The sequence below is a fragment of the Ovis aries genome, chromosome 9 (genome assembly GCF_016772045.2).
Source record: "Ovis aries strain OAR_USU_Benz2616 breed Rambouillet chromosome 9, ARS-UI_Ramb_v3.0, whole genome shotgun sequence".
NCBI classification, from domain to species: Eukaryota; Metazoa; Chordata; class Mammalia; order Artiodactyla; family Bovidae; genus Ovis; species Ovis aries.
This window is the reverse complement of record NC_056062.1, coordinates 6831663-6851216: the sequence shown is the minus strand read 5'-3', so window position 1 is coordinate 6851216 and position 19554 is coordinate 6831663. Positions and strand designations below refer to the sequence as shown.

At 37.2% G+C, this 19554-nt stretch overlaps 2 pseudogenes; one reads left to right on the top strand and one right to left on the bottom strand.

Moving 5' to 3' along the window:
• LOC101103735 (actin-related protein 2/3 complex subunit 2-like) overlaps window positions 1–12940 on the bottom strand; it is a 61492-nt pseudogene extending 48552 nt beyond the window's left edge.
• A 174-nt stretch (window positions 12941–13114) lies between these two features.
• Window positions 13115–19554, top strand: part of LOC101103487 (solute carrier family 25 member 36-like) — a 158585-nt pseudogene continuing 152145 nt past the window's right edge.

Below are 19554 nucleotides of genomic sequence, written 5' to 3'. Positions count from 1 at the left end.
TTTCTAGTTGCTTTAGGTGTAAAATTTAGTGATTTATTTGATTTTTCTCTTGATTCTTGAGATAAGCTTGTATTGCTATGAACCTCCCCATTAGCACTGCTTTTCCTGAATTCCATAGGTTTTGGATCATCGTGTTGTCATTTTCATCTGTTTCTATGCATATTTTGATGTCTTTTTTTAATTTTTTCTCTAATTTGTTGGTTATTCAGAAGTGTGCGTGTCCATATGTTTGTATTTGTAATAGTTTTTTTTTTCCTTTAGTTGACATCTAATTTTACCACATTGTAATCAGAAAAGATGCTTGAAATGATTTCAATTTTTCTTTTTTTTTAATTTACCAAGGCTAGATTTATGGTCCAAGATGTGATTTTTGAAATTCAAGTTAGTTTAAACCTGTCCATGGCTATTCACTTGACAAAATTGTTTAGTTAGAATGGAATATATTTGACATGCCAAGACCGAAATATTGACATGTGGCCCTCTGTAGAAGACTTCCTTTTCCTAGAATTATCACTGTTTTCATAAACTGATTTGTTATTAAAGTTATTCAGAATTATCAAATTCTGGTACAGTTATTGGTGCATTAAACTAAATAAAACAACTGGTCCTTATAAAGGAGTCTTCAAAATGCACTATTTATGATACAATAGTGAATACTCATCATCATGTAATCTTTGTTGGGCTTAATTTTAAGAAGTAAATGTAATTTTATAGGTTGAAATGCCTAATTGAATAAAAATGTAATGATAGTAGCTTATTCTTAGACTATTTGGATTTTTTAAATGGGATCTTGATTAAAAGAAGTTGAGTGATAATTTCAATGAAGGAGAAAATCAGTTGCAAAATTTTAATTGTTGGAAAAGTTAAGTGATATTTATTAGTAGTAGAGGCATAAACAGATCAAAATACTTCCTCCAAAATAATATTTATATTTTTGAAAATTTTATTTAATTTAACATGTATGTAGAAAAGTACATGAATCAATAAAGGTGAATGAATTTTTTTGAATTGAATGCACAGATATAACAAACAACCAGATTAAAAACAAGATACAGAATCCTACCTTCACTCCAGAATCTCCTCTTCTGTGTCCTTCCAGTCACAAAGCAAGCCATATAGCATGTAATTATTCTTCATACTTCTAAGAGTTTACAAAAATATGATACATTTTTTAAAAAACATAAATTATTCCAAATATTCTTCTAAAATATTGGTGCTCCTAGGGAATAACTTACTTTAACTTTTGTCTGTGTGACCATACAGAAATTAGAAGTTGAAATATTCAGAGGATGAATGATCATACATTGTTTTAATAAGAGATCACATATTCCCAGACCTCCGAGTTGTTAAATTATAATAACAAAAAGCAACTTGGCACAATCAAATAAAGTCGCTACTAGTTAATTTTAACCATGAGTTTTTCTTCACATTGGCTTTATGCTTCAGTTCAGTTCAGTGGCTCAGTCCTGTCCGACTCTTTGCGACCCCATGAATCGCAGCACGCCAGGCCTCCCTGTCCATCACCAACTCCCGGAGTTCACTCAGACTCAACGTCCATCGAGTCAGTGATGCCATCCAGACATCACATCCTCTGTCGTCCCTTTCTCCTCCTGCCCCCAATTCCTCCCAGCATTAAAGTCTTTTCCAATGAGTCAACTCTTCACATGAGGTGGCCAAAGTACTGGAGTTTCAGCTTTAGCATCATTCCTTTCAAAGAAATCCCAGGGCTGATCTCCTTCAGAATGGACTGGTTGGATCTCCTTGCAGTCCAAGGGACTCTCAAGAATCTTCTCCAACACCACAGTTCAAAAGCATCAATTCTTCGGTGCTCAGCCTTCTTCACAGTCCAACTCTCACGTCCATACATGCGACCGGTGCACTAAGCACGGCCAAGAGGAGTTACCCCACGTCTGAGGTCAGGGGCAGCGGCCTAGAGTGCCAGGCTGCGATGGCGCAGAAACAGCTGAGAGGAGCTACCCCACGTCAGAAGTCATGGGTGATGGTTGAGAGGAGCTACCTCGGGTCTGAGGCCAGGGACTGCGGCTGAAAGGAGCTACCCCATGTCCGAGGTCAGGGGCAGTGCCCAAGGCCAGGGTCATCGACTGAGAGAAGCAACCCCACGTCCGAGGAGAGGTGGCTTTGTGTTTATCATGCCTCAATTCTGTCTGTGGAGTAATAAATACACCTAATGCTTGTGTGATGATCCTTATTGAGAAATTACTGTTTCTTTTCACTGACGTCAGCTTCATATTACTACTCATACATGTCTCTGACATATATCTGTCTTGGAGATACTGCTGGTTTCAGATATTGCAGTTCCAGATGACTGTGATAAAATCAATATTGCAAAAATATGAATCAAATTTTTTGCTTCCCCATGTATATAAATTTATGTTTACTTTATACTGTAGTCTATATAGAGAGCCCCTTGGACTACAAACAGATCCAACCAGTCAATCCTAAAGGAAATCAATCCTAAATATTCATTGGAAGAACAGATAGTGAAGCTGAAGCTCCAATACTATGGCCACCTGATTCAAAGAACTGACTCACTGGAAAAGATCCTGATGCTGGGAAAGATTGAAGGCAGGAAGAGAATGGGGTGACAAACTATGAGACAGTTGGATGGCATCACTGAATCGATTGACATGAGTTGAGCAAGCTCCAGGAGTTGGTGATGAACAGGGAAGTCTGGCGTGCTGCATTCCATGGGGTTGCAAAGAGTCAGACATGACTGAGTGACTGAACTGATACTGAACTGATAGTCTATTAAGTGTGCGATACCATAATGTCTAAAACAAACATACCTTAAAAAGTTCTTTATTGCTAAGAAATTATAACTATCATCTGAACCTTCAACAAGCTGCAATCATTTGCTAGCAGAAGGTCCTGCCCTTTGTTGACTGCTGATTGATTAGGATGGGGGTTACTGAAGGTTTAAGTGGCTGCAGCAATTACTTAAAATCAGACAACAGTGAAGTTTGATGCATTGATTGATTCTTCCTTTCACTTGAACACTTACAGGCAGGATTATCAATTGACCCAATTTCAGTACAGTTGTATCTCAGGGATTAGGGAGGCCTGAGGAGAGGGAAGGAGGTAGGAAAACAGCCAGCTGGTAGAGCAGTCAGAACATATAATGTTTATCCATTTATGTTCACCATCTTATGTGGGCGTGATTCGTGGCACCCCAAAACAATTACAATATTAACATCAAAGATCTCTGATCATAGATCACCATAAAATATTATAATAATAAAAAGTTTGAAATATTGTGAGAATCATCAAAATGTGCCAGGGAGATAAGAACTGAGCAAATGTTTTTGGATAAATGGTGCTGCTGGACTTGCTCAATGCAGAGCTGCCATAAATCTTCAATGTGCAAAAAGCAGAACATCTGCAAAGAGCAACAAAGAACAAGTTGCAATGTTTCACAGGTAAGTAAATGCTCACTCCAACCATCAGCCTAACATATAATCAATTTCCATCATGCATATGCAACGATCTTTGTTTTTCCACAAAAGACAGAAATAAAAACTAATTTCACTTGTTTTTAAATATATTACTAAAGTTTTTACACTTACTCTTAATAGTTAAATTTCTGCTTTTTAAACTCGCCTTATTGTATGCCTTAATAAATTGGTATGATTGCAATCACATACCTTCTGACAACCTTACACTGACCTAAAGATCGGCACTCATCTCATTCAGAGGACCCAGTACTACTCCTAAAACTAATTAAAAGTAGAGACTCAACCTTGAATATTTGCATATTATCCCTAAACTATATCAACCCTGTGTTTTTGGCTGGATTAGTTTAACACTGTTAAAAAAAAAAAAAAGTAAATAAACAAGCTCTCAGTGAGTGGTAAGTAGAATAATTACTTAAGTTGGATTTATGTACGTAAAGAAAAATAAAAATAAGGAAAAAATGTTTCTAAATGATTCATCATAAAAAAATGAATCCATTTAGGTCTACATAGTTATGCAAATATGTCCTAGGAATTTTAAGAAATACCTGATGTAAAGTATTTCAATACCTGCTTACATCTTGGTATACATTGAACCTCATCATGCACATTATCTCAGGTATCCGAGCAGAGTGAAAACGCCACTGTAGACAAAATAGAGCACTGCACACTGAGGTTTATACATATGACAGGCAGAGGCAGGGTAATCCAATCTTTGTCTGAAAGAAAGCACTGAGTGAATTTATATTAATCCTATAGTCACATGATCCAGAGACTCTCACTCATGAAAACGAGTACACTGGTGTTGGGAGTAGTAGTATGAATTCCAGGGCACAATTTATACAAGAACATTTATTTATGTAATAGGCAAAGTAAACTTCGACAAAATCGCCTTGCATGATTCAAATAATATAATATACAGATTCAGTTCAGTTCAGTTCAGTCACTCAGTCGTGTCCGACTCTTTTGAGTCTCAAATGGGAAGGTTTTTATTTTACTTTTTATTTTTAATTGAAGTATAGTTAATTTACAATGTTATGTTAGTTTTGGGTGTCCAGCAAAGTGACTCAGATTCCTTTCCATTATAGGTCATTGCAAGACATTGAGTATAGTTCCCGGTGCTATACAGTAGGTTCTTGCCGTTTATTTTATACATGGTAGTGTTTATATGTTACTCCATATTCCTAAATTTTCCTCTTCCCATCCACCTCTCCCATTTCAACTTTGGTAATTATAAGTTTGCTTTCTATGTCTGTTAGTCTACTTATGCTTTGTAAATAAATTTATTTGTGCCATTTTTTTTTTTAGTTTCACATAAATTGTGAAATCACACCATGGTATTTGTCTTCATCTCTCTTACTTCATTTAGTATGTTAATCTCTAGGACCATCCATGTTTCTATAAATGACATCATTTCATTTTCAGTGGCTGAGTAATATTCCATTGCATATATTTACCATACCTTTTTTATTCTTTCATTTGTCAGTGAACATTTAGGTTAATTCCATGCCTTGGCTAATGTAAATAATGCTGCTATGGACATTGGGGCTCAAGTGTTAATATATTTTCTAATAAGAGTGTTTATCTTTTCTGGATATATGCCCAGGAAGAGATTACTTTATCATATGGTAAGTCTATGTTTATTTCATTTTTAGGAACCTCCATATAATTCTCCATAGTACCTACATCAATTTATATTCCTACCAACTGTGAAAGAGGGTTCCCTTTTCTTCATGCTCTCTCCAGCATTTATTATTTGTAGACTTTTTGATGATGGTCATTCTGAATGATTGAGGTGATATCTCATTGCAGTTTTTATCTGATTTTCTCTAATAATGAACAATGAAGAAAATATTTTCATGTGCCTCTTGTACATCTGTATGTCTCCTTTGGAGAAATGTCTGTTTAGGTTTTCTATCTACTTATTTATTTATTCCTATATTAAAGTCTATGAGAAATTTGTATATTTTGAAAATCACCCTTGTTGCTAACATCATCTGAAAATATTTTCTTCCATTCTGTAGATTGCTTTTCATTTTGTTCATAGTTTCCTTTGGCAAAAGATTTTAACCTTAATTAGATTGCATCAAATGAGAAAAGTTTAAGGGTATTATTACTGTTTCACCATTACTGAAATGATTGTACCAAAGTGAGCTAGATTTTATAGTTATTAAAATATTTCCTTAAACTTTGCAGAATTCTGACCTCTCCTTTGAAATCTATTCTGGGTAATTTGTAAACATATCAAAGAAATCAATCTATAAAATTCCAACTATTCATGGATTAGATGTTTAAAAAGCAATATTTTCAGTTATTTTTTAGCGGCTATAATTAAACTATTCAGTTCAGTTCAGTGACACAGTCATGTCCGACTCTTCGCGACCCCATGAATCACAGCATGCCAGGCCTCCCTGTCCATCACCAACTCCCAGAGTTGACTCAGACTCACGTCCATCGAGTCAGTGATGCCACCCAGCCATCTCATCCTCTGTCGTCCCCTTCTCCTCCTGCCCTCAATCCCTCCCAGCATCAGAGTCTTTTCCAATGAGTCAACTCTTTGCATGAGGTTGTCAAAGTACTGGAGTTTCAGCTTCAGCATCGTTCCTTCCAAAGAAATCCCAGGGCTGATCTCCTTCAGAATGGATTAGTTGGATCTCCTTGCAGTCCAAGGGACTCTCAAGAGTCTTCTCCAACACCACAGTTCAAAAGCGTCAATTCTTCAGCACTCAGCCTTCTTCACAGTCCAACTCTCACATCCATACATGACTACTGGAAAAACCATAGCCTTGACTAGATGGACGTTAGTCGACAAAGTAATGTCTCTGCTTTTGAATATGCTTTCTAGGTTGGTCATAACTTTTCTTCCAAGGAGTAAGCGTCTTTTAATTTCATGGCTGCAATCACCATCTGCAGTGATTTTGGGGCCCCCAGAAATAAAGCCTGACAGTGTTTCCACTGTTTCCCCATCTATTTCCCATGAAGTGATGGGACCAGATGCCATGATGTTCGTTTTCTGAATGTTGAGCTTTAAGCCAACATTTTCTCTCTCCTCTTTCACTTTAATCAAGAGGCTTTTTAGTTCTTCTTCGTTTTCTGCCATAAGGGTGGTGTCAAACTATGTACAAAAAGGTGACAAGAGATTAGGAAAACAAGATATAGATGTGACAACATATTTTATGAAATATATACTATAAAGAATATTTGAACTCAAACACTTAATTATCAGTTCATTTTGCCAAACTTTTGGTCATATTAATCATCTGAAATGGCAAAGAACATCTAGTGTAAGTTAGGTGGAAGAATAAACCCTCTGGAGTCAACAATTCACAGTAACAGTTCTCTTCCCCCACCCCCTACCCTGAGCTGAAGTCAGTCTTTCTATGTTCTATTCTCTTAAGAGTTCCATGAATTTCTTCTTATAGAGAGACCTGAAATGTCCCAGGGTCTCTTTGAACAAGAAATAAAATCAGACCCAGCATGTGTTTTCAACCTAAGAGCCTAAGCCTTTTCTGATGAGGGATATTTTGAAATAATTAAAATCTTATCTAAGTCTTTGTGAAGTTAAATATTAATTTCCGTGTGTTTCTACACATATTATAATTGAAAAATCAAAACTTTTTAAATTAAAAGGATCATCTCCAAGAAAAACATATCCAAAGTTTGGAAACTAATACAATATTGTAAAGTAATAATAATAATAATAAATAATAAAATAAAAAAATTTTAAGAAGAAAGCAAGAGACAATTAATTGGAGGCTTACCTACTGCTCCATCACATTTAACAACAACAACAACAAAATTACAGTAACTAATTCATCTTGCAATCACTTTATAAATTCAAATATTCAAAAATTGAACTAAAAAGCACAAAGTTAGAAGAAAATGGAGAGAAGATAATGGCATTGTTTTAAAAGAATCAAGGAGAAAGCAAGGAAGCTGACTGTTCAATGAGTAGTGAACTCATTCAGATTCTCACAGGGTACTGCTATCATCTGAGAAGAAAGATAATTTACATCAAACAGAATTTTAGAGAACTTTAAGCAAAATTCTTCCTTGGACTTACTATCTGGGTCACAAAGACAGGAAATAAATAGAAATTTAGAAATAATAAGCTGAATGGCATAAAGAGGTTATCACAAATACATGCTGAAAGCAGTGATGTCTCAACCTAGAAGCTTTATTAAGTAAAATATAACTGCAGAAAAAATCTTCAGATAACTCTTTCTCTGTTAGTTTTGATCTCTGTGTTGTTATGATGCCTGAAACTGGTGTGTGTGTGTGTGTGTGTGTGTGTGTGTGCACATTTGTGTGTGCACACACGCCTATATGGGCAAGTACACCTGAGCACAGTGTTAACTTATTAGATTCATGTGCTAATAAAATTTCCTACTGAAAAAAAAAAAATGAAGCTTGCCTAGTCAAGATCTTTCATGCATTTTACCATACATGTGATATTTTTTATTTCCTTTCTTAAACATCTCAAGCTAACTTCCCTCACTTTGTGCACTGACTTCTTTACATTTGTCAGTACACTTCCTTCTGGTACTGATGGTTACTGTATAGCCCATGGAATTCTCCAAGCCAGAATACTGGAATGTGTAGCTGTTCACTTCTCCAGGGGATCTTCCCAACTCAGAGATCAAACCCAGTTCTCCCACATTGCAGGCAGATTCTTTACCAGCTGAGCCACAAGGAAAGTCCAAGAATACTGGAGTGGGTAGTCTACGCCTTCTCCAGCCAATCTTCCCAACCCAGAAAATGAAATGCTGTCTCCTGCATTGCAGGTAGATTCTTTACCAACTGAGCCATCAGGGAAGCCCAGATGGTTACTAAAGTAGTTTAAAATGACTAGTGAAAGAGATGAGTTCACTTCAGTCTCTCAGTCGTGTCCGACTCTTTGTGACGCCATGAATTGCAGCACTCCAGTCCTCCCTGTCCATCACCAACTCCCAGAGTTGACTCAGACTCACGTCCATCGAGTTCATGATGCCATCCAGCCATCTCATCCTCTGTCGTCCCCTTCTCCTCCTGCCCCCAATCCCTCCCAGCATCAGAGTCTTTTCCAATGAGTCAACTCTTTGCATGAGGTCGTCAAAGTACTGGAGTTTCAGCTTTAGCATCATTCCTTCCAAAGAAATCCCAGAACTGATCTCTTTTAGAATGGACTGGTTGTATCTCCTTGCAGTCCAAGGGACTCTCAAGAGTCTTCTCCAGCACTACAGTTCAAAAGCATCAGTTCTTCGGCACTCAGCTTTCTTCACAGTCCAACTCTCACATCCATACACGACTACTGGAAAAACCATATCCTTGACTAGATGGACCTTTGATGGCAAAGTAATATTTCTGCTTATCATTATGCTATCTAGGTTGGTCATAACCTTCCTTCCAAGGAGTAAGTGTCTTTTAATTTCATGCCTGCAATCACCACCTGCAGTGATTTTGGAGCCCAGAAAAATAAAGTCTGACACTGTTTCCACTATTTCCCCATCTATTTCCCATGAATTCATGGGACCAGATGCCATGATCTTCGTTTTTTGAATGTTGAGCTTTAAGCCAACTTTTTTACTCTCCTCTTTCACTTTCATCAAGAGGCTCTTTAGATGTTGTTCACTTTCTGTCATAAGGGTGGTGTCATCTTAATATCTGAGGTTATTGATATTTCTCCCAGCAATCTTGATTCCAGCTTGTGCTTCTTTCAGCCCAGCATTTCTCATGATGTGAAGTCGCTCAGTCGTGTCCAGCTCTTTGCAACCCCATGGACTGTAGTCTATAGGCTCCTCTGTTCATGGGATTTTCCATGCAAGAGAACTGGAGTGGAGTGCCATTTCCTTCCCCAGGGGAATGTCCCAACTCAGGGATCGAACCTGGGTCTCCCGCACTGCAGGCAGACACTTCACCCTAATAAGCAGGGTGACAATATACAGCCTTGACATATTCCTTTTCCTATATGAAGTCAGTGTGTTTTCCCATGTCTTTGTTCTAACTGTTGCTTCCTGACCTGCATATAGGTTTCTCAAGGGGCAGGTCAGGTGGTCTGGTATTCCCATCTCTCTCAGAATTTTCCACAGTTTATTGTGATACACACAGTCACAGGCTTTGACATAGTCAATAAAGCCAAAATAGATGTTTTTATGGAACTCTCTTGCTTTTTCCATGATCCAGCAGACATTGGCAATTTGATCTCTGGTTCCTCTGCCTTTTCTAAAACCAGCTTGATCATCTAGAATTTCATGGTTCATGTACTGCTGAAGCCTGGCTTGGATAATTTTGAGCATTACTTTACTAGCGTGTGAGATGAGTACCATTGTCTGGTAGTTTGAGGATTCTTTGTCATTGCCTTTCTTTGGGATTGAAATGAAAACTGACGTTTTCAAGTCCTGTGGCCACTGCTGAGTTTTCCAAATTTGCTGGTATATTTAGTGCAGCACTTTCAGAGCATCATTTTTCAGGATTTAAAATAGCTCAACTGAAATTCCATCACCTCCACTAGCTTTGTTCATAGTGAAGCTTTCTAAGGTCCACCTGACTTCACATTCCAAGATGTCTGGCTCTAGATAAGTGATCACACCATCGTGATTATCTGGGTCATGAAGATCTTTTTTGTGCAGTTCTGTGTATTCTTGCCGCCTCTTCTTAATATCTTCTGCTTCAGTTGGGTCCATACCATTTCTGTCCTTTATCAAGCCCATTTTTTCCATGAAACGTTCCCTTGGTATCTCTAATTTTCTAGAAGAGATCTCTGGCCTTTCCCATTCTGTTGTTTTCCTCTATGTCTTTGCATTGATCGCTAAGGAAGGCTTTCTTATCTCTTCTTGCCATTCTTTGGAACTCTGCATTCAGATGCTTATATCTTTCCTTTTCTCCTTTGCTTTTCATTTCTCTTCTTTTCACACCTGTAAAATGTGAATCTTCGATAGATTTATCTGAAATCAACTTTGACTTTTGAAATGTACATTAGAACATGTCTACTTATCTCAGCTATAGCCAGCAGCTGAATGTCACCTCACTTGATCACACCAAACCAGATTAATCAGAGAGGATGTATTCCCATGTAAAGATTCCTAATTTATCAAAATTCCTTTAAGCAGAAATTCCTTTGCCCCACAGTTTGCTGCAGGTATTATATAATATGTTATTCAGTCGCTGAATTGTATCTGACTCATTGCCATCCGTTAAATTGCAGCACACCTGGTTTCCTTGTCCCTTCCCTTCATGAATTGCTGCCTTGTCATGGCAAAGAAGCTTGTGTAACTCAATGAAGCTATGAATGATGCCATGCAGGGCACCCAAGACAGATGGCTCATAGTGGAGAGTTCTGACAAAATGTGATCCACTGGAAGAAGGAGTGGCAAACTACCCTGGTATTCTTGTTGTGAGAACCCCATGAACTGTATAAAAAGTCAAAAACATAATATCCCAACAAGCAGCACAAACATCTGAAATTGCAGCAAGCTCTGAATATACTAATACAATTTAAATAAATCGGCTTGTTTTGGGAAAGAAAAATTTTAATAATGAATGAATCTTATTGACTTCATGCAAATAAAAATCTCAGTGTATTTTTATACATTGCTGCCTACACATGACCATGGCTAACATATAAAAAATTATTTTTACTTTTTAAGATGAAGATGCTTGGAAATATGTAAAAAATAATTGACAAATAAAAATTATTTTGAAGATAAGATGGTGAAATAAATATCAGGTTAATTTGTTTAATTTTCCTATTTTAGGAACAATTTCTCATATTGCGATGTCTGGGTGTGTGTCTATTATATACAATATTTGGCTTTGTACCGTACTTTAGACTTTTTAATTAATACACTACTTTTAGAGAAATTTTATATTTATTAAAAAAAAGAATAGAGAGTACACATTTCCAAAATAATCCCTCAATCTCACACACACAGTTTATCTTATTAATATTTTGTATTAGTGTAGTATGTCTGCTATAATTGGTGAGCTGATATTTATACAGTATTATTAACTAAAGCCCATAGTTTACATTAGCGTTCACTCTGTGTTTTATATTCTACTGATTATAACTAAAGTGACTACGATGATATGTATTCATCCTACAATATTATGTAGAATAGTTTCACTATCCTTAAAATATCCTGTTCTCTGCCAATTAATCTATACATCCTTTTCCCCAAGCTCTTGGAAACTGCTGCCTTCTTCTTCTTCTTTTTTTTTTTTTTTCTTTCACTGTCTCGATAGTTTTGCCTTTTCAACATTCCACATAGCTGAATCAGATAGCATATAGTCTTTACAGATTGGCTTTTTTCATTTAACAAACTGCATTTTATTTCCCTTTCTGTCTTTTTGTGGCTTGATAGATGGTTCACTTCTTTTTAGTTTAATAATATTTTATTACATCAAAGAAAGAAATGGCAACCCACTCCAGTATTCTTGCCTGGAGAACTTCATGGACAAAGGAGTCTGGCAGGCTACAATCCATGGGATCACAAAGAGTCTGACATGACTGAGCAACTAACACTTGCTTATTTTATTATATGAGTGCACCACAATTTATCCACTCAGCAATAAGGGACATCTTGGTGGCTTCCAAATTTTGGCAATTAGGAATGAAACTGCTACAAACACTTGTGTGCAGGTGTTTATGCAGGCATTTGCTTTCAACTTATTAGAGTAGATACTAGAAGCAAAACTGCTGGATCATATAGGTTTCAGTTCAGTTCAGTTGTCATTGAGTTGTGACCAACTCTTGTGACGCCATGAACTGCAGCACACCAGGCCTCCCTGTCCATCACTAACTCCTGGAGTTCACTCAAACTCACGTCTATCGAGTTGGTGATGCCATCCAGTCATCTCATCCTCTGTCGTCCCCTTCTCCTCCTGCCTCCAATCCCTCCCAGCATCAGAGTCTTTTCCAATGAGTCAGCTCTTCGCATGAGGTGGCCAAAGTACTGGAGTTTCAGCTTTAGCATCATTCCTTCCAAAGAAATCCCAGGGCTAATCTCCTTTTGGATGGACTGGTTGGATCTCCTTGCAGTCCAAGGGACTCTCAAGAGTCTTCTCCATGTCCTGCCTTTATAAATAGTACTGCAATGAACATTGGGCACACGTGTCTGTTTCAATTCTGGTTTCCTCGGTGTGTATGCCAAGCAGTGGGATTGCTGGGAGGGAGAAGGGAGGAGGGTTCAGGATGGGGAACACATGTATACCTGTGATGGATTCATGTTGATGTATGGCAAAACCAATACAATATTGTAAGGTAATTAACTTCCAATTAAAATAAATAAATTTATGTTTTAAAAAAATTTTAAAAGAGTCTTCTCCAACAATAGGTTTAGTTTTGTAATATTATGTCTATCACTGACCCTGTTTTTGATGCCAGTTGTCTTGTTGTTCACACTGTTGGCACTGTTCACTGAACCTGGTATAGGCAAGTCTTGAGCTAATAGTCTGGAGGAAGATGCAAGGAGCTGCAGGGCATGCAAACGCATTTATTCTCTCTTGACTGGTGCAACAGCTATAGCAGTAGACACGCTATATTCTCTCCTCTCGAGGCTGACCCAACAGACACAGCTGTGGCACAGCAAATAATGCTGCTACTTTTTAGGTGGGGCTTATATATCTCTACAGCATAAAGTAGCTCATGACCAAACAAGTACCTCATGATGCACGTGTGCAGTGCTATAAATGATCTCAGCAGTTACATGGTCATTATTTCAAAAAATGGAGCAAGAGGGAGAGGCTGTGGGGAGAGAGAGTTTGACCATGCCATCTTGGCTAATTTGTTCTCTCCCCACACTCCACCACTTCAGGGTGTCTCACCTCACAGAAGATGTGCAGGCCATCTTCTGAGACATTTCCTTGGTGAGTAGCAGTGACCCTTGGATTTACATCTTGCAACAGCAGTAGCTACAACAAAAAGCAGTTACATCCCTAATACACAGCAAAACCCAATGTTGGGTGTCACCTGGAACTCATGTTGCTATCCTCACCCTCATGGGGCTAGAAAAGCCACCCACTGCATGAGGAGTGTCTTTTTCTTCCATGGCCAAGTCTAGTCCACCATCTGTCCTTGTTTAATTGCAGGAAAGCCTCCACAGGGGCAACTCCATGCCTGTGGGGCTTTTATTAAAAACCCACAAAACCTCACACAGGTGCCAAGGCCACCCGTTCAAGGAGGGGAATTTTTTGCAGCATTCACAGCCCACCCACGTGATTACACTTTTTGAAGACTGAGGGCACAGTTTGTACAGTAAACTCATCAAATGGCTCACCATTTACAGTACAATGTTCTACATAGGACACAGCCTTTTCAGTACACTCAACACAAATCAGCCTACATTTGCATCTGCCTAACCTGGATGGAACCCCACCAACTCGGGACCCCTCCAGGGTCTTCACACTTTCCAGCTGGCATTTCACATGCTGTCCCTCTGCTTCTCTCAGTAAGGACCGAAAAACTCCCAGAGACACTGGGTCTACCCCTGTGTCCCAGAGTTGCAAAAGTCAATCTGCCCTTGCTTTTGCTGAAATTGGTCACATTGGAGGCCCCCCGAGGATGTCCCTCCTGGGCCATAGGCTGCTCATGCTTCACTTTCTGGTGCACAACAGGCCTCACTGAGAAGTGGAGACACACAATCTCATAACGTTCAACATCACCATCACTGTCAGAGAGGCTGAGTTCTTCATTGCCACAGGATTCTTGTCAACATACGTTGCTATAGTTCTTTCAAGTGTCTCTGCACATTGTGCACTGGTGTGGCATTGTGTAGGGCACAATCCATATTTGCCTTCAAGACAGTCAGGAAAATCCACCCTCCCTCCCCTCCACACCTCCATACCAGCAGCAGTCCATGCCACTTTGTTCAACAAATGGAAACTCGCTGCCTGCAATGCCTTTTCAATGCTATCCAGTGAACTGCCCATTGCCTCCCTGTCTTCCACCAGAGCCCATACAGAGAGGACTGAAACCACGTGGTACCACATGTTATATGGTGGCCACTGGCTTTTTCCCTCCAGTGGAGCCTCAGTCTCCCCTACCTGCAGGGTATCCTGCTAACTAAGCCAGTTGTATCACTGGCCCTGTTTGTGATACCAATTGTCTTTCTGTTCACACTATTTGCTGAACCCAGGGTAGGCAAGGCACGAGCTAAGAGGCTAGAAGAAGTTGTAAGGAGCCATAGGGATAGCAAAAGCATTTATTGTCTCCTGTCTGTTGCAACAACCATAGCAGTAGATATGCTATAGTCTCTCCTCTTGTGGCTGAACCAACAGACACAGACGTGACACAAAAGTAATCCTGCTACTTTATAGGTGGAGCTCATACATCTCTACAGCATAAAGTAGCTCATGACCAAATGAGTACCTCATGATGCACATGTGCAGTGCTATAAATAAGCTCAACTGTTATACAGTCTTTACCTATAAAACATGGGGCAAGAGCGAGAGGCTGTGGGGTGAGAGAGACTGGCCATGCCATCTTGACTAATTTTTTCTCTCCCCACAGTATGTAAGTCTATGTTCAACTTTGCGAGTAAGTGTCTTCTAAAGTGACCATCCTATTTTGCATTTCCATCAGCAATGAATGAGAGATCCTGTTGTTCCATCCTCTTGCCAACATTTGGTATTGTCTGTGTTCTGGATTGTAGCCATTGTAATAGGTATGTTATAATATCTTCCTGTTTTAATTTGCATTTCCCTAGTGACATGTGGTGCTGAAAATCTCTTCAAACATATGTCAACCATGTATATATGTACTTTGGTGAGAGGTCTGTTGAGACCTTTGGCACATTTTAAATTCAAACGCTTGGTTTTTCATTGTTAAATTCTAGGAGTTCTTTTATATTTTGATGCATTCTTTATCAGTTCTGTATTTTGCAAATACTGTCTCACATTCTGGCCTGTCTTTTCATTCGGGAGTTGGTGATGGACAGGGAGGCCTGGTGTGCTGTGATTCATGGGGTCACAAAGAGTCAGACACGACAGAGAGACTGAACTGACCTGAACTGAACTGAACTGAACAGTGTCTTTTGCAAAGCAAAAGGTTTTATTTTACTTAGGTCCAACTTACTATCTCCCCCCACCCCATGGGTTATCCTTTTGGTATTATATCTAAGAAGATGTTGCCAAACCTGAGATCACCTAGATCTTTTTCCTATGTTATCTTCTAAGAGTTTTATAGCTTTGTGTTTTACACTTAAGTCTTTGAACCATTTTGAGTGCATTTTTTAGAGAAAGATAAATTTAACGTCTAGACTCATTTTCACATGTCAGTATCTACTTGTTCCATCATCATTTGTTGAAGAGATTTTCTTTTCCTAATTGTACTGGGTTTGTTCCTTGTCAAAGATCGGTTGGCTATATTCATGTGGATCTGTTTTTGGAATATGTACTCTGTTTCATTGACTGGTAGCATGTTTTGATTGTCAATTTTTAAACTTTCTAGTTCATGGTATAACACTGTACAATTTTTCTTTTAAAATTATTTTTAGAATATCATATGTATTCATATATGACTAATCAGAAATCAAGAACTTCATTTTATTCCTTTTCAATGAAACATTAATGCGTTTCTTAGGAAAATAATTTTGCTAAACACAAATAGACTTTAAAGAAAATCTTGGAACTTGTCTAGTCCAATGACACGTCTATAGGTTAAGATATTTACTTACAGATACATAGATGCTACATACTATAAAGCACAATAAAATAATTTATAAAGTACTATAAAAATAATTTTGAATAATGAAATAAAATTTTACTTACTACTATGGAATCACCAGTGGCTCAGTGGTAGAAAATTCGCCTGAAATGGAGGAGACACAGCTTTGATCCCTAGGTCGAGTATCCCCTGGAGGAGGAAATGGCAACCCACTCCAGTATTCTTGCCTGGAGAAACTCATGAACAGAGGAGCCTGGTGGGCTAAAGTCCATAGGGTCACAAAGAGTCAGACATGACTGAAGCAACTGAGCATAGCACAATAATAACAATACAGTCTTCAAAATATTATTAGCCATACAAAACTTTTCTAGGTTTTTTTTTAATCCCTTAATAATGCTTTTAGTCAATGAGTTTTCAATATTTAGAGTCACAGACATTTGACAATAAATAAAAAAGTGTCTCTCTTCCTATAAAAAACATTGAAATTCATTCAAATTTCTGTATACAATTTGATGAATGTATGCTTCTTTTGAAATATATCCATGGATTCTAGGATCAGTAACAATCAGACCAAGAAATGTCTCTGATGAAGGAATTATGCACAATTAGCAATCATCCTATTTGTCTTTCTTCTTCCTATGGTCCTTCAGCATTTTTAGAACTACTTTAAGTTTTAATGTATATTACGGCAATGTAACACTTAAATTTGATATCCAGGGTCCAGTGTACCCCGGAGCTGGTGACCTTAGGAATCAGAGAGATTTCAGCCCCAACACAATACCACTGAGGTGGTCTAAAGTGTGCCCAATACCTTTAAACATTTACTTAGCTTTCATTACATCATCAACTAAGTCTTCTCTTATATAGGAAATCACCTGATTCCCCAAATTGTACCTCTTCCAACAATCTTTGATTAATTTACAGGGAATTCACTTTTCTCCTGTCCTCTGTTGGACTTCTATCATATCTCTTATGTTGTCCTTTATAGTGTATTTTTTTTTCTGTTCTGCATATTATCAATTTAGAGACAAAATTAGGTTTTTGTTCATTTAATTGTTCCTTGATCTTCTGTCACTCAACATAAGTGTTTTAGCTCCGAGATTTTGAGCTCCTAGGCAGAAAGTGTCATATCAATTTAGCATGATTTTTAGAGCAGTCAACATTTCAACACACATATTTAAATAATTTATTATGTAAATTATTTAAAAATCAATGATGCATGTCAACTCCCCCCCAAATATTGCATAAGCTATGAAAATTATTTAGATACTATTCAAAAAATTTTTTAGAGATCATTCAATATTTACGGCTAGAAATTATGCTAAGATGATTTTTAAATTCATGGAGTAGGCACTGATAAGTCTTATTTTGAGATAATTTGGTAGAGGAAGGTTAGTTTTATATAAGGAATTATTAGGAAACTTAGAGATAGTCCAGCCTTTTACTTGATGGTAAAACGAAAAGGTGGAAGAAAAGTTTGTGAAACCACTTTGAGGCTACTAGGAGAAATAATCAAGACCCAACTTTTTCTTCCTTCCCCATACTACATCATCAGGAATCCACCAATGTAGCTTAACATGTTTATATTTTAAAATATATAGTGGTCAAAAGAGAGAGAGATTTGTTTTTCATGTATTTAATATCTATCACTGTAGGTTTACTTGCTTATCTTATCCAATAGCCATACATTTCTTGATGTGCCTTTTTAATCTCTGAGTATAAGTAACTCAAAGCATGCACAGAATACATATTTAAGTGAATGAATGAATCCTTGTCAGCTAGCTGAAAAGAAGATTATCTGAAAAGTAGGATAATTTTGACTTGGATGATATGCCCTATCACAGTAGCTTGAACTATACAACCACTCGGTAAAGCTCAATAAATGTCATCTAGGCTATTTTGAGTCAGTATGAAAATCTCAAGTTGCTCATGTTTTATTAATAAAGATAATTATGGACAGAATAAAATGTAATATACATGAGGGTCCAAAGAAAATAATGGAAAATTTGTGGGGAAAATAATTTTAATTATGTGCTTTTGGAGATTTCTGACAGCCTGTCAGTACATGAGAGGAGCAGGTGTTTTCATTGTTTCTCTAGCTCTTGCCTTTAGTCATCTATCAAAATTTTAAAGTGAATTACTTCACTTTAAGGTGTATTAAAAAAAAAAACTCCCACTTGAATAATGATTAAATAATTAGAAAGAAATATATAATTGGGCAGATCTTGAAAGATATACTCTGAAATAGCTCTTAAATTTGCTTAAATTGTACAAAATAATAATTTAAATGATAAATACTTTTTAAATGTCTTCTGTATGTAAGAAAGTTTTTGGTGTTCCACTAAGGCAACTTGTCAGTTCTCTTAGTTTGAACATATTCCAAAAAACAGTTTGGAAATTTAAATCTAGCAGGTGAAAAATCAGTATATGAACACAGTTATAAAAGAGCAAAGCAATGTCTGTCCACAAAGTTCATGACCTTAAAATTATTCCTTTGTTGAAATCACTCAAAACATTAAGCTATGGGTTATTAAGTATATTCTGTTGGGTACTATATAAACGACATTCTTATGGTAGGAATACTACTACCCACAACATGCTAGTCTATAAATTCCAACCAAGTTAGCAAACTATCATATGACTTGGGAAACATGAATTCGTGCTGAATGACTTATCTCCTTTTTACACTCCTGCCTCTGAAGAAGCAAGTGAAATATTTGACCATAAGTTCTGGATGACTTCACTGAATGAGATGTGCCAGATTTTCTCAGGAATAGAAATATAAAGAGAGATGATAATGTAACAAGAAAATAAATTCCCTGTAGAGATGCTTGTATTTTTGTTCTTATGATTTAAGGACAGCATTTTCCTTATTTCAGACTTTTATTGAACCTAGAGCTTTCATTCGGGTAATAACTTTTAAAACATAGGAAATAAGTTTGAGACTTCTCTGGCAGCCCTTAAAATTTCACTTTACAGTGCAGGGGTGAGGGTTCTACCTTTAGTCAGTGAGCTAAGATCCCATATGTCTCACGGTCAAAAAAACAAAATGTAAAGCAGAAGCAGTATTGTAATGAATTCAATTCAGACTTTAAAAATGGTCCACATCAAAAACTACATAAATAAAGACTAACACAATTACGTTTATTGTATCTATATTCACATGGGCCTGAATATTTCATATAAGCTCTTTTCTCCTTGTAATATAAATTGTAAATTTTTCTGGTTTGACTGCTTGTGTTAAACTTAATTACATGGTAAATATGTATAAAATTGACTCCAGAATCAATTGAATGGGCATGAAAAACACACCTTTGTTGCAGTGTTCATTTATTTCACAAAAAGTCACTAGTTTTTAGCTCTTTTTTTGTACAATCTTAATAGACAGTTTGTAAAGGCTTTTTAAAATAAATTTTTATTGTGCTGCATTTTTTCTTTATTTCA